Source organism: Equus asinus, chromosome 21 (genome assembly GCF_041296235.1).
Source record: "Equus asinus isolate D_3611 breed Donkey chromosome 21, EquAss-T2T_v2, whole genome shotgun sequence".
In the NCBI taxonomy this organism is placed as follows: Eukaryota; Metazoa; Chordata; class Mammalia; order Perissodactyla; family Equidae; genus Equus; species Equus asinus.
The window spans coordinates 25997932-26012163 of record NC_091810.1 but is presented as its reverse complement, the minus strand read 5'-3'; the positions used below and the strand labels follow the sequence as shown (position 1 = coordinate 26012163).

The window sequence follows — 14232 nt, the reverse complement described above, 5'->3', positions numbered from 1 at the left end:
GTCATCTGCTCTTTGAGAGGGAATTCGAATTTATAGAGGCGAGAAGTTCTAACCGTGTGCATTTTGTGAATTTGGACTCCTGGGGATTGTTGAAATGTGTTTCAAAAAAAGAAGAAAATGTCATTGTTATTATATTTGTCAATTATATTGAGAAACAGCTCAAAAACTTCCAGATATAAATGGTAAGATAAAGATATGTGATATATTACTATTTTTCTTTTTCTTTTGCATTGGGTATTAGTGTGCAGAGCACAGGAAGAAAAAGCCAAGGACAGAGATGTCTTTTGGGGCGGCGGCTGTACTCCTAGGAAATGTGATCATGCACCCACAGTTTGATGTAGGTGGAAATAAAGTGGTTGCCAAAGGCAGACTTTATATTAACTGTAACAATGTCCAGCTGCGTCACATAAATGTCATCCAAGTAATTACCTTGGTGACATTTGGGGACATTAGCAGATGAACAATAGACATACTGCCTCTTATATCCTTTATATACAATGTTTCCAGGAACTGAAATGTTTCATATTGGATCCAGGGAAAACCTTGTTTGAAAGTAATTATATCTGTTGATGTGGATGAAGTAGAAGGCTTGCATTTGTCCCTTTGCACCTCCTCCCCCACCCCACTCCCACCCCTGCCTACCTCAGAGGGTCTATCTGGGGGCTGAAGAGTTAGCAATTACTCCTTCAGGATATTGTGGAAAGGTCTGTGCTGTCTATTACTTTGAAAAAATAATTGTTTTGAAATTTTATTAATAAAATATATGTCCAAAGTTCACTTTGTGGAACTACCTAGCCATCAGTAGATATACTAATTAATAATTGGGTCTGTGTCCCATTACAAGTCTTGTGTTCCAAAGATTCCTTGCTTCACACATAGATCCCCTTACGTTGACCATTTTGGAGAAGGCTTTGTTTCTGAATATATGTGTGTGTGTGTATGCATGTGGCCATATATATGCACACGAGCATTATCTATATGTATACAAATACATATATATGTATGTGGTCATATATATGGCCACATGCATACACAAATATACACGCGTGCATTATACATGTGTATATATATACATATATGCATATCTGGTCATATGTATACTCACATACATGCACACAAACACACACACATCTATATACACACACATTGCTAAATGTATCTGAATCTATTTATATCTGTGGAAATAGAAAGATAATGCAAAAGTTTATGAAGCTAGATGGAGTATGCACAAAGGCTGGTGGCTATTTTGAAACTTAGGTAAAGATAATCACAATACTTGATTTCTGCATTTCAGCTAAGACCATCCCTGGGAAAAATAATAGGGAGGAAAATACTGTTGAGAAACTTATTTTACAGATAAGCAATTGCTCTACCTCCTTTGAATGATTCTTCCAAAATAATTATTTATTTCTGCTGCTTGGATAAGTGATGACCCTAGAAAGATACACAGAATTTGTATCAGATTCCATAAGGATAAATTTGACTTTCTGGTAAAGGAAAACCCATACAGCACATTATTTGCTATACTCTTGAATTTCTTGACGGCTAAGGATTCTGTTCATTCTTGAAAACGACTGAATATCTATGCCTAAAATTAACGTGCTGTACTTTAAATAGTTATATATTTCCTCCTCTTTTTAGTCCCCGTCTTTTAACAAAAATATTTTTTAAATCCCCTACATTATTATTTCTTACCCTTTTTCTGCTTTAAAAATACATGTAACTAGAAGCTTCTCTAAGTTAAAATATATTTTGTCTTTGCTAAAAAAGAGGAAAGGTTTGAATTAAGAAGAAATTGTATGCTTTCTTTTGGATGATAGGGAGAAATCAATTCTTCTGTCCTTGCTGCCTTTCCTGTCTCTTCATAAAATTTTCTTGTTGGGGTTGAAGGTGTATGACTGTTGATCCCTGAAAGCATTTCTATTGCTATTCATGCAAAAAGTAGAAAGACCTATATCCATTAATTGATCTTTCTTCCGCAAACTTAAAAGATCTTAGGTTTTAAGCCTGAAATTTGAAAAAACAAAAACAAAAACCACATCATTCTGTTTCTTCTGTCCAGTACAGATAGTGGTGCCATGCCTGCAGTGTTTCCTGTTGAGTCCAGGAAGAGATTTGCTTGAGTGTAATTATCTCTGTTGACTTGAATCAACTTTAAACATAACTGTCACATTTTAATTACCTATAAATTATCTCCCTTCATTTCCTGTATCTCATAAATAGCCTTCTAACATCACTTAAGTCAGTTGTTCATTCCAAGTGTAAAGAACTTCTTTAAAAAGGGTGAAAATACCTGGTCTAGCTTTGCCACCCACTCTCAGGGGTTTACTTTCTTGTACAAATGAGCACAAGGATCTTAGAGATGAAGCAAAAAAGGGTTGGTGACTTACAGCCCAGGAGCCTTCATTTACAAATCCTTTCTTCTAATTTCATTTAAGGAATATAGAATGTTAATTACGCAAAATAAACTTTCAGAAATCTTGTCCGAAGAAATCACGTGCATCCATATGCAAATCTATGCTTAATTTCAGAAATAGGTTTACTCTTCCAGAAAGAGAAAAGAGAGAAAGAAAAAGAAAAAAAAGAGAGAAAATGATAGAAGGGAAATATCTAATCAAGAATAAGTTTTCCTACGTAAACATGCTCAACATCATTAAAAATTATGGAAATGTAAATCAAAACCACAATGAGATACTGCTTCATACCCATTAGAATGGCTATTATCAAAAAAAAAAATAACAAGTTTTGACAAAGACGTGGAAAAATTGGGACTCTTGCTCATTGCTCATGGGAATGTAAAACAGTACAGCCAGTTTAGAAGACAGTATGGCAGTTCCTCAGAAAATCAAACATAGAATTACCACATGACACAGCAACTCCACTTTTTGATATATATACCCAAAAAATTGAAGGCAGGGACTTTGGCAGATATTTACATATCCATGTTCATAGCAGCATTACTCACAACAACTAAAGGCTGAAACAATCAATGTCCATCAATAGGTAAATAGATAAATAAAATATAGTACATACATACAATAGAATATTATTCAACTTTATAAAGGAATAAAATTCTGACATGTGCTACAACATGTACAAACCTTGAAAACATTCTGCTAAGTGAAATGAGTCAGACACAAAAGGACAAATATTGTATGATTCCACTTATCTGAGGTAACTAGAATAGGCAAATTCATAGAGACAGAAAGTAGAATGGTGACGGCCAGGGGCAGGGTCGGGGAAAGAATGAGAAGTTAGTGTTTAACTGATAGAGAGTTTCAGTTTGGGATGACGAAAAAGTTCTGGAGATGGATGGTAGTGAGGATGACACAATGTAAATGTATTTAACGCCACAGAATTACACACTTAGAAGTGGTTAAAATGGTAAATTTTATATTACTATGTATTCTATCACTATTTTAAAAAAGTAGCATCATCAGAATTCAGTGGAATAAACTAATCATTTTATTAGGATATTTTTCTCTATCATAATTCTTAGCAAATAAAAAAGATGAAAAATGTTTTCCCTATTAAGTATCTGTTCTGGTTCTTCGTACAGAAACAGTAGAGTCTGAATGCTAGTCTCTAACCAAATGGCAAGTTCCTAAAGTGCAAGATCTGTCTTTCAATGTAATTTGAATTTCTCAGGACGGCCTCCATAAACTCCCAACAATGTCTACTTTGGTAGAAAAAATAGATAACAATGGTGGTTAAATGGTAGGATAGCAATGGTGGTTAAATGTTAGGATTTTTTGATACAAACAGATTTGAGTTCCAATTCTGTCTCTGTTAAACATCCGTTGATATAAAATTAAGCCACCTCTTAAGAACATTAAGCCTCTGTTATGAAATTTATGCAGTATCATGGGACAATGACATGGATTAACTGAGATAATGAATGAGAAGTCTCTTGTCTGTTATAGGCACTTAGGAAATGATAGCCCTAATTCTTCTTCTCATTTTTATTACCTCCCTCAATTTGGCCAAATGTCTGCACATTTCAAACTGCTACAGTTACTCGTAGAAAAATCTACTAGTTTACATTTTAAAACCTTTCCAGACCAGTTCCTTGTTCTCTTATTTTCAGGACTTTCAGGTGGTTTGACATATATTACCCAGTTCTTTCTTGAACTGGGTAACAACTATAGGAGGCTACTGTTGTTCCCATTTCACAGATTAAAAGCCTGAGGCTCATTGTGATTGAGGCTTTTTTAAGGTACGTCGTTAGAGAACCGGTTGGAACTTGAGTATAAAAGTTCAGACTCTAAGACTCATTCCTTGCGTGTTGCAGTATTCAGTCCTTTTCAAACACTACCCACACACATCAATTGGGCCTTCTTTCTTTTCTTTTTTCAAAGATTTTATTTTTCCCTTTTCTCCCCAAAGCCCCCTGGTACATAGTTGTATATTTAGTTGTGGGTCCTTCTAGTTGTGACATGTGGGACGCCACCTCAGCATGGCTTGATGATCGGTGCCATGTCCCAGGATATGAACCAGCAAAACCCTGGCCTGCTGAAGCAGAGCACACAAACTTAACCACTCAGCCACGGGGCCGACCCTTGGGCCTTCTTTCTTTGTTTCATTTGCTATTGGCGTAATAATTGTCAAAATAATAAACCATACCTGCAGACAGTAAGCTTCCCATTAAGCCTGATGGTAGATGCTGTTGACGCCCTGTGTAGATCCCCTTTAATGGGCAGTGTGCCCATCTCTAGCTATTGATGCCCACAGCTGCCCTTGTTCTGCAATTCATGCCCAGAGCTCCCCATGGAATCAGGCTAAAGCTAGACAACAGCTGGGAACCCCTTCTCCCTTAGCTCCTTCTTTGCCCTGTTCTATCCTGCTTTCCTCCCTCCCTTTCTTCTAGGAGTGCTCCCTCAATAAATCATATGCACTTGAATCTCTGCCTCAGGCTATGCTTCTGAGGAACCCAAAGTAAGACAGACAGTAAACATTTAATATATTTGTGTACTTATTGATAGAAAATTTAGGTCCGGAAGTCCTACTCATATGAATTTCCAGAGGTAAGAACCAAGCTATACATCAAAATAAAACTGTGTCAATGACTCTGCTTCCCACCAGTTGGCAGTCAATTGTATGATGTCACTTTGACCTTGAGAACAAATGGACTGTGTGTGAATAGCCTTATAGAGCTTCACTTGTCCATGGGAGAGACTGTAGGTACACACCTCTAGATAATTGTAGGCTTTTTTGGGTAACTTTTATCCTGATGTTCAACAATTCGAAAGCATTCTTGGAGTTTGTTTCAGACTCAGCCTGTAACATTCTGTCTCATCCTGAATCATCTCAACATGAAATGAAATCATCCTGAAATGTGTCCTGTGTATAAAAACTACCTTTTATGAAATATAGTCCTAAATCAAATCTGTCTTTAACCAGCTATGTTACCCGGACAAGTCAAATGTCTCTGTGGACTTCTTAAAGTTATGTTTTGAATATTAGATTAGAATAGCACCTTTCAGCTCTTCCACATAACATTCTGTCATTCTAAATTCTCAGGTAGATTTTAACTTAAGCTCTGCCTTCTTCTCCTACTCAACTTCAATCCTAAAGCAAGTTCAGCAGGTGCTAGTCACCAGGAGCTCCTCTTATCACCCTGACATTCTTGAATGATAAAACCAGTTTGACTTTGTACAAGCTACACTTGTAGCTGCTTTGAATTTCTTTTATTTCTCAAGGATTTTGGCGGTAAAGGTTGAATGTAGACTTCTTCCTTTCATATGTATGTTAATGAATTACTCTGTACTTGTGTGAGAGAACATTGCATCTGTCATTGCTGTTTAAAATGTCACCCTTGAGGAAAAAAGACAGGTGTTTTGAAAGAAATCTATGATTTCACTAAGCAGTGTATATATATTTTTTTGAGATTCTTACAATATGGTATTCTACCAATGAATAGATAAACATTTGGGACAAAAGTTACTCATGAATAAGCAATTTTGGTTCTGCACTATTTAATATTTAACCACAGATCCCATTTCAAATTAGTTTATTCGCTTATTGCAGAGGGAAAAGCAGCTAGATTGGAGACTCCTTACTGACCATTCATGTGTTCGCGCACCAAGCAACCAGAAAAACAACTGATTGACGTACATCAAGCACAGCACTAGGGCCTAAAGCTTACATGAGAAATGAGAAACAGCTACTCCGCATCTTCACAGAGCAGACAGGTGGAACCTGAAGTATAATGAAAAAAGAAAAAAAAGGAAAGAAATTGCCAACACTTACATAGTACGTATTATATGGCAGGCATTGTTTTGAGCTCTTTGGGTAAATTAACTCCTATGAGGCCAGCTACCATAGATCCCATTTTCAGATGAGCAGATTGAAGTATAGAAGAATTAACTAACCTGCCCCAAATCACACAAATAGTAAGTGGCAGGGTCAGTATTCAAACCCAGGCAGTCGGAATGTAAAGTCCACGCTCCTACTGTCCACTGCACTTCCTCAAAAAAAGCATTGGGTGAAGTGAAAGAAGTAGATTTAACCTATAAGAGAGCCCAGAGTGGAAAGTGGTAAAGTTTGCCAGGATTTCAGAAAGGGCAATGGAAGTCCTCTTAAGGCAACGGGGCTTGAATTGAGCCTTGAAATATTACTTCCAGATACAGAAAGTGGGTGGAGGAGAACATTCAGATTGAAAGGAAAGCAAAAGGAAATGCAAATATGTGAACAAGACTCAAGTATTGGAGATAATGCCAGGAGATTGGCAAAACACCAAGCATAGTAACTGGAATGCTGAAGGCCATGATTAAGAAATGACTGGTTTTCTAGGATGAAGCTGAAAAATAATTTGAGCCAGGTTTACCCAAATTTATTTCCAAGCTTAATCTACAAACAATGGATTAACTGGGTGATATTATAAGATGCCAAAGAAACACTCAAAAATCCATCATGGCATGATGTTTTTAGGCAGAGGCACCGGAGGTGAACTACCTATGTTAGAAGAATATTCCCCAGTCAGTGTGACACTGTGCACAAGTGTTAATTCAGGTGTAAAATGGGGGTGTCAATATTATCCACTTCACAAAAGGTTGGTATGAGGACAAATATTTATTACATGTAGAGCTGCAGGTAAGGGCAACTGGCAGACTGGTATGAGTTGCTGATGGAGAGCTCGGCAGAGGTCTGGCCATGCTACTATTAATAGGTCAAGTTTGAGACCAGTATTTATCCTAAGAACAATGGAAATATTTTGAATGATGTTAAGAATTCTGAAGTGGGTTATAAAATGCAGTTTGAAAGTGCCACCTACTTCTCACTAAAAATATCCGTATGAAACATTAATGATATGACTAACACTATTAAAACCACAGCACACATATTTTGAGGGGCTCCAAACCCTAATTCTCACACTTGTAAGATGGGCTTAAAGAATTCATGTTCCATGTCACAGAGCTGATTTTAGATGGCTCAAGGTTAAAATGCAATAATAATTCATTTTAAAGGTCTATAAACATGTAGGCATTTACAATCATAGTAATTTTTTTCCAGAGGAGTACCAAGGGTTTTAGACCTGCTATGCCATTCGTCTTTATTCCTGTAAGCCATTTTAAATATGTTTTACAGATGGAGAAATTCAAGGTGGGGCAATTATGTTACTTGCCCAAGGTCATCCAAGCTACAACAGCTCAAAACAATTTTTAAATATATATTTATGTTTAGATAGAAGTAGAACAGAATCCACATGAGTCAAAGACCGTAAAGTACAACAAAAAATGTCTCCAGGTGAAAGTCATGATATAAAGGTCTTTGACTCTTTAGAAAGGATTTCTAAGATTTTTGTGTATTTAAAGGTGATGTCTATTTTTATTTCTGTCTCTTGCCCAGGGTCTGTACAAGCAGGAAACAAACAAACAAAAAAACACATTTAGAAATAAATTTTAAAAGCTTTGTGGCTGCTGATCAGTTCAGAATGTCTTTAAAACATTTTCATGTATAAGAAAAGCAAAAACAGTTATACATGGTCCTGATGATACAGTGATAAAAGTGCGTTTATATCTGAAAAAGAAATTACAACCCAGGAGAAGGAGTTTTAAAAATAACACTTAAAAACGCGTTTGGAAGTTGTGAAGTCTCTGATAATTGTGAAGTGTGTGTTAAGTAGGTAATGCATATCTAATTATAAAGTAAAATGCTAGATGGCTTTTAACCTTTATTTGTACATCAGAAAAGAAGTAGCTAAACAAAGCGGGCTAAAAGAAAGTTGACAAATTAGCATTGGTTTTTCGTGATTATTCTGGAAATAGCACTAGATAATGCCACAATGGATTTAATATTCTCAATTTGTCTTCATGCAATAATAACGCAACTGCCAATTGATATCATATCAAGGAGAAAACTTTGCCTTTGCTTTCAAAAATAATTCACGTCTTAAACAAATGGACCTTGAGCAGGGTGGAATTACAGCAAGCCGCTATTATGTTTATTTTAAAAATCAACAGGGAAGTAGGTTATTCAATGTTTTAGCTTCATTTTTCCTTCATCATCACTGCTGGACATCTATTTATGTATCTTATCAGAAATGATGCTCTTCAAAATTCAAGCTTTCTCCCACCTCCTACCTCTACTTATATTCAGCAGGACCTAGTCTTTTGGGTCTATTTGAATAAAATTGCACATTCAAGCTGCACAGGCTAAGAGGTGGTGTGGGAGAGGGAGGTGTTAGAAAGTAGGGTACTCATCCTATCAAAACTGAAAGTTTCTGATGTGTAAAACTGAGAGTGAAACCCAAAGCTGAAATGCTTGTTTATTACCCTCATGCTACTTGACAAATGGTTTGGAGGCTGTTACGCACCACAGAGATTTTGCTGTTGAGATTTATAAAACTAGTTGGAAATTACAGCAGAATTGTCTACACTAAAGAATCAGATGAAATATTTTCTTGGATTTATTATTAACATATATGTAATGTTACCTAACTAGCAAATTAGAATCAAGTGTCTAAAAAGTAAATACAAATAATAAAGAGGTTTTGGTAGCAACCTCTGGAAATATTCATCGTGTTTTAAGGTATGAATTTATATACTATACTTTCCAAGAAGTCTAAGACATACGGAAAATTACAAAGTACTTAAATAGATAGCTCAATGAAGCATTACTAAGCCAGGTCCAGACATAGAATATTGCCAACACCCCAGAAGGCCCTCCCCTTGGATCTCCCACAGCTATTACTTTCTCCCTCCTCTCCACTATCTCTCTGGTAAATTTATAGTTAAATATTGCCTTTTTGAGCTTTCTATAAATAAAACCATACAATATGTATTCCTTTGAGTCTGGTTTTATAGCCCACAGTATTTGTAAGATTCACTCATGTTGTTGTACGTAATCATATTTCATTCATCCCCATTGCTATATATTATTTTATTGTAAGAGTATATTACAATTCATGTATAACTTCTGCTATTAATAGAAATGTAGATTGTTTCTAGAGGCAAAGATGAACAATTCTTTATGAATATTCTTGTATATATCTTCTGGTATACTTGTGCATACATTTCTCTGTTGCATATAATATAGAATAGAATTATAGGGCATTTGGGTCCACGTATTTACAACTTTGAAAGATAATACCAACCGTTGTCCATAGCGATTTTATTAATTTATCTTCTTCCTGGTAATGTTTCCTTGACAACAGTTGCTGTTGTCAGTATTTTTAAAATTTTAACACTTTGGGAAGAAATGTAAGGGTATCTCATTTTGGTTTAATTTATGTTTCCTGGTAACTAATGAAACTGAGCACCTTTTTATATGTGTATTGGCTACTTGCAAATACCTCCCTGCTTTTTAAGAAAATTAAATTGTTTTTTCCATTTTTCTATTGAGTTGTCTTTCTTTTTCTTAGTGACTGATTCTAGAGATCAGTGTTTTGTTGCTTTTATGTAGGGGAACAGCTTCTCCTACTGTGTGGCTTGCTCTTTTACATTCTTAATCATATCTTTTGACAAAAAGAAAATTTTGAATGTATTGTGCTTCAATTTATCATTCTTTTTTCTATATGTGATGATGCTTTTTGTAAAAAGTTTAAGAAATGTTTCCCTGCCCTTATATCATGAAGATATCCTCCTATATTATCTTCTATAACCTATTGTTTTGTTCTTCATATTTAAAATTGCCATGTACCTGGAATTTATTTTTTTATTTATTTGTTTGTTTACTTATTTGCATGGTGTAATGTAGGTTTAATATATATCTTTCTCCTACAGGTATCCAATTGAGCCAGCAAATATATTAAAAATGCAGTCTTTCTTCACTGTTCTCTGGTGCCATCTCCTAAGGAAATCAAGCATGCATACCTGCTGCTCAGGACTGCTTTTAGGCTATCTATTTTCTCTTCCATTGGTATATTTGACTATGCTTGTGCTAATGCCGCACTCTATTCAACACTGCAGTCTTACAATGTCTTGATATCTCATAGTTGTTAAAATAGATGATATGAATAAAGAAAAAATGAGGCTCAATTGTAAGCTAAACTCAAGGAGAATAAAACCCAAAAGGAATTAAAAAGAGAATAAAAATTCAAGCCAGAAGATCTTATCCAATTACTAAAGTTGAGCTGTCTAGTGGCCAATGCAAAGAGGAGTTCATATCTTTCATGGGATAAAGACATCCCAGTTGTTCCAGTCAGCATAATTACTCTGCTCTAGAACCTGAGAAAAGTTTCTCCTGTGAATTCTAATCAAAAGCAAAGTGGGTGATCAGTGGGAGACATTCCTCTTGTCAAACATGTTCATCTATTTATGATGTTGGGTTTCTTATGCTGGCTCCTTATATCAGTGACATTGGCACATAGTTTGGGAAGCCTCTTAACCAATGTTATGTAAAAGACTGAAGAAATACTTAATAAATGGTAACTACTATTTTTGAGATATGATATAAGAAGCCAGCATAAGAAACCCAACATCGTAAATAGATGAACATGTTTGAGAAGAGGAATGTTGCCCACTGATCACCCACTTTGCTTTTGATGAGAATTCACAGGAGAAACTTTTCTCAGGTTCTAGAGCAGAGTAGTTATGCTTACTGTCTCTGTTTGTGATTCTCACCGATCTCTGACCTCTGGTTGTAGCGATTACATCAACAGGTCTTCTGAAACACAGTCAATAGAAATGAGTTGCTAAATTCTTTAAACTTTAAGTGAATACAATGATTGCTTTGTTCATATAGTATGTGGCTTTCTCTGGTGGAAGGCTCACAAGATATAACTCGCTCCAGAGCTCCTGCCTCCTATTTCAGAAAATTGTTAGACTATTACCCTTGAACATCCCTCTGTGTGTTTTTTTGAGGCGGGGACCCTTTCTATAGTTCTAAGACAGATCTTTGGGAAGAAAATTGATCTGGTTCCTGAATCGGTGTTATCACATTTATGTCATCTCCTACATTTTTGTAATAGTGAGGGAATAATGGGAATTTATAGAAATAAGGCACTTCAAGTTTTGTGATACTGAATACATCCTCTATGATGGATACTTAAGACAAATGTTCCTAAAAGGAAGTACCAACCTTCACAACAGTTCGTTCTAGTTAAAAAGGATAATCTAGTTGAATCCTCAAAACTACAATGCAAAATAGAAGCTACTATTAATATCCCGATTTTATAGATTAGAAAAATTAGGTTCACAGAATTGACATAATGTGCACAGGGACATTAGAAAATAGAAGCTGGGATTTGATGCCAGACATTCCGATGTTTCAACTCACTTCCTTAATCCTTCAATTAGTGCTTGTCAAATTTTAATGTGCATACGAATCATTTGGGGATCTTATTCAATGTAAATTCTGATTCAGTAGGTCTAAAGTGGGGCCAAATCATCTACATTTCTAGCAAGCTTCCAGGTGACAGTGACATTGCCAGCCTCAGTACCAGACTGAGTAGCAAACAGGGTCTCAGAATAAGACTTAGGCTAGTGCCCAAAGACAATCCAATAGCAGTGTTACTATAGAGGTCAACCCAAGATACTATCAGGAGGCAGCTCTTATGGTGTACTACATAAATCCAGGGGGAAAGCAAATGGTAATCTGTATATCCAGACTCAAGGATAGCCATTCAATATATCCATTTACACATTTAAATCCCATATTTATTGAGCACCTACTATGTGCAAAACACATATGTAGGCAGTGAGAAAAATGAAGTCTATTTTCTATATTTGTACATCTGTTCAAATATAAGTACGGCCTCACTTTAAAAAGACAACAAAAAATAGATTAATGCCATGGAATAAAGAACAAGAAAAAGTATGCTTTTACATTAACTGAAGCAATAGGGTTTTGAACTGTAATCCCCTGCTAGAAATACTATCCTCCTAGGTAATATTTCTACTCGTGACACCAGAAAATACAAATGAAGAAGAGTCTAGATTTACAGACATGATTTAACAAGTCAGCTTCAGGGTGTTTTCCCCCCTTTTTGAGAATTGTGCAGTTGAGAGATCTACTTTCACATACATATTAATGAGTTGTTTTGCATAAATCAATTCTAGTTTTGTAAATGGAGATTATATAACCCTCATTTAATTCTCCCGGAAATCCCATCCATAAGAGCTACTAGAGCTCTTCTTACTAGGATTCTATCCCTTGAGCACAAAGGATTTATTTTAATTATTTCAGCAGTTTTAAGCAAAAGTAATCAAATGTAAACAACTATGTTAGAGGGCTGTGCTGCTCCCAGCTGCCTCTCAGCTTTCTAGATGTTTTCTATGTTTTTGTCTTTTTACTGTTCTCAGTATCCATTTAGAAAGCAATTCTAATGTTTTCGTTTAAAAAGGTATGAAATCTTGCTGAGTCAAAGATCAGGATTTTTGACTGAGGGCTCTGACTATTGTTATTTATGTAAATATTAATATTAGTAAAAGCTATTATGTATCCACTAAGCCAAGCACTGGGCAAGGCAGTTCCTGGGCTTTCTTAAATTCCCACAGTGCGTGAGTGGCAAAGATGGGATTTTAAACCTGGCTGTGACTGACAACAGAATCAGGCTTTGAACACAACATTGACCTTCCAAAGCATCTGCAATGGCAGACGTCCTAGAGGAGCATCTCCCTCCTGCCTGTGGTCCCAGTTATCTCATCTCCATCCTCCACCTCTCTTTCAGCAGTTAATAGGAGGAAGCGTCAGAGTTCGTGATGCTCTGGATAAAATTATTCCTCCTCCTCAGCTCCACATTCTCATAAAAGAAAAGGAAAGGGGGTTTTGGCAAGACCCGTCACAAACGCACACCCAAACACACATCCTTGCCACCTTATTTGTCTTGACATCACCATCTCTGACATTTATGTGTTCATAAGGCATCATAAAAGGTCTAGAATTCCTCGGTCATCCCTCATTGTCCAAACCCTCATCTTCACGTAACTCTGCATGTTCCTATTTCTGAACCCATTTCCCAACCCTCCCCACTGCTGAAATTCTTCCCTGGACCTTCTGAAACCAAAGTTCAGTCATCAGCTAAATCCTTACATGCTTAGCCTTTCCTCTAAACTTAATCCTCACTATGTTGCTTCAACTTAAATTTGGCTTTCATCTGACGATGCTGCTTTTCTTGTATCCCGCCTCAACTGGTGACTGCTTTCTCTCACACTCTCTTACTACTCGATCTGTGAGTAGGCATAGAGTTTTCCTTTTTCCTTAATGCCACTTCTAGATAATCCTTTCTCCTTCATATCTAGTGTCCCAGTCACTACGATCATGTCATCAGACTATGCTAACCGTGATGTAGTAACATTCTAACTTCAGATCACCCTCATGACTCCTTGAAGACTTTACCTCCTAGCTCACTGTTACTCTCTCTATAATACTCTGGTCATATTCTTAGAAATTTCAGCTTTCACTAAATTCAGCATCCAGTATTCAGTAACCCGATTCCTTGTTCCTTGATTTCTTTTCTTCTACTGACCTTGTTTAATCACTCCACCTTAGCCACTAGCCAAACTGCCATGGTGACTCCAAATCTTGTCAGTCTTTAACATGTCAACCTTCCCAACTCTGCAACACAGCTTCTGAACTGTCTAGCTCACTGCCTCTAGTCCATGGATTCCGACAATACTTTGACTCACTGGGTCCTACAATATATTAATGCTAGTAGTCACCTACTGTCCCTTCTACCTCTTGTCATCATTCCCTCCTCATCCAGACTAAATTCCCTGGTTAACCTTTGAAACCACTTCTTTCCAGTCACCCTTGACTTATTTGCTCATTTCACTCTTCATTTTATTCACC

The 14232-nt window shown here is 36.4% G+C and overlaps 1 protein-coding gene across 1 annotated transcript in view; it reads left to right on the top strand.

Annotated features, from left to right (window-relative positions):
- CNTN6 (contactin 6) overlaps positions 1-14232 on the top strand; it is a 295600-nt gene that overhangs the window by 131923 nt on the left and 149445 nt on the right. The gene's annotated exons all lie outside the window — the stretch shown is intronic.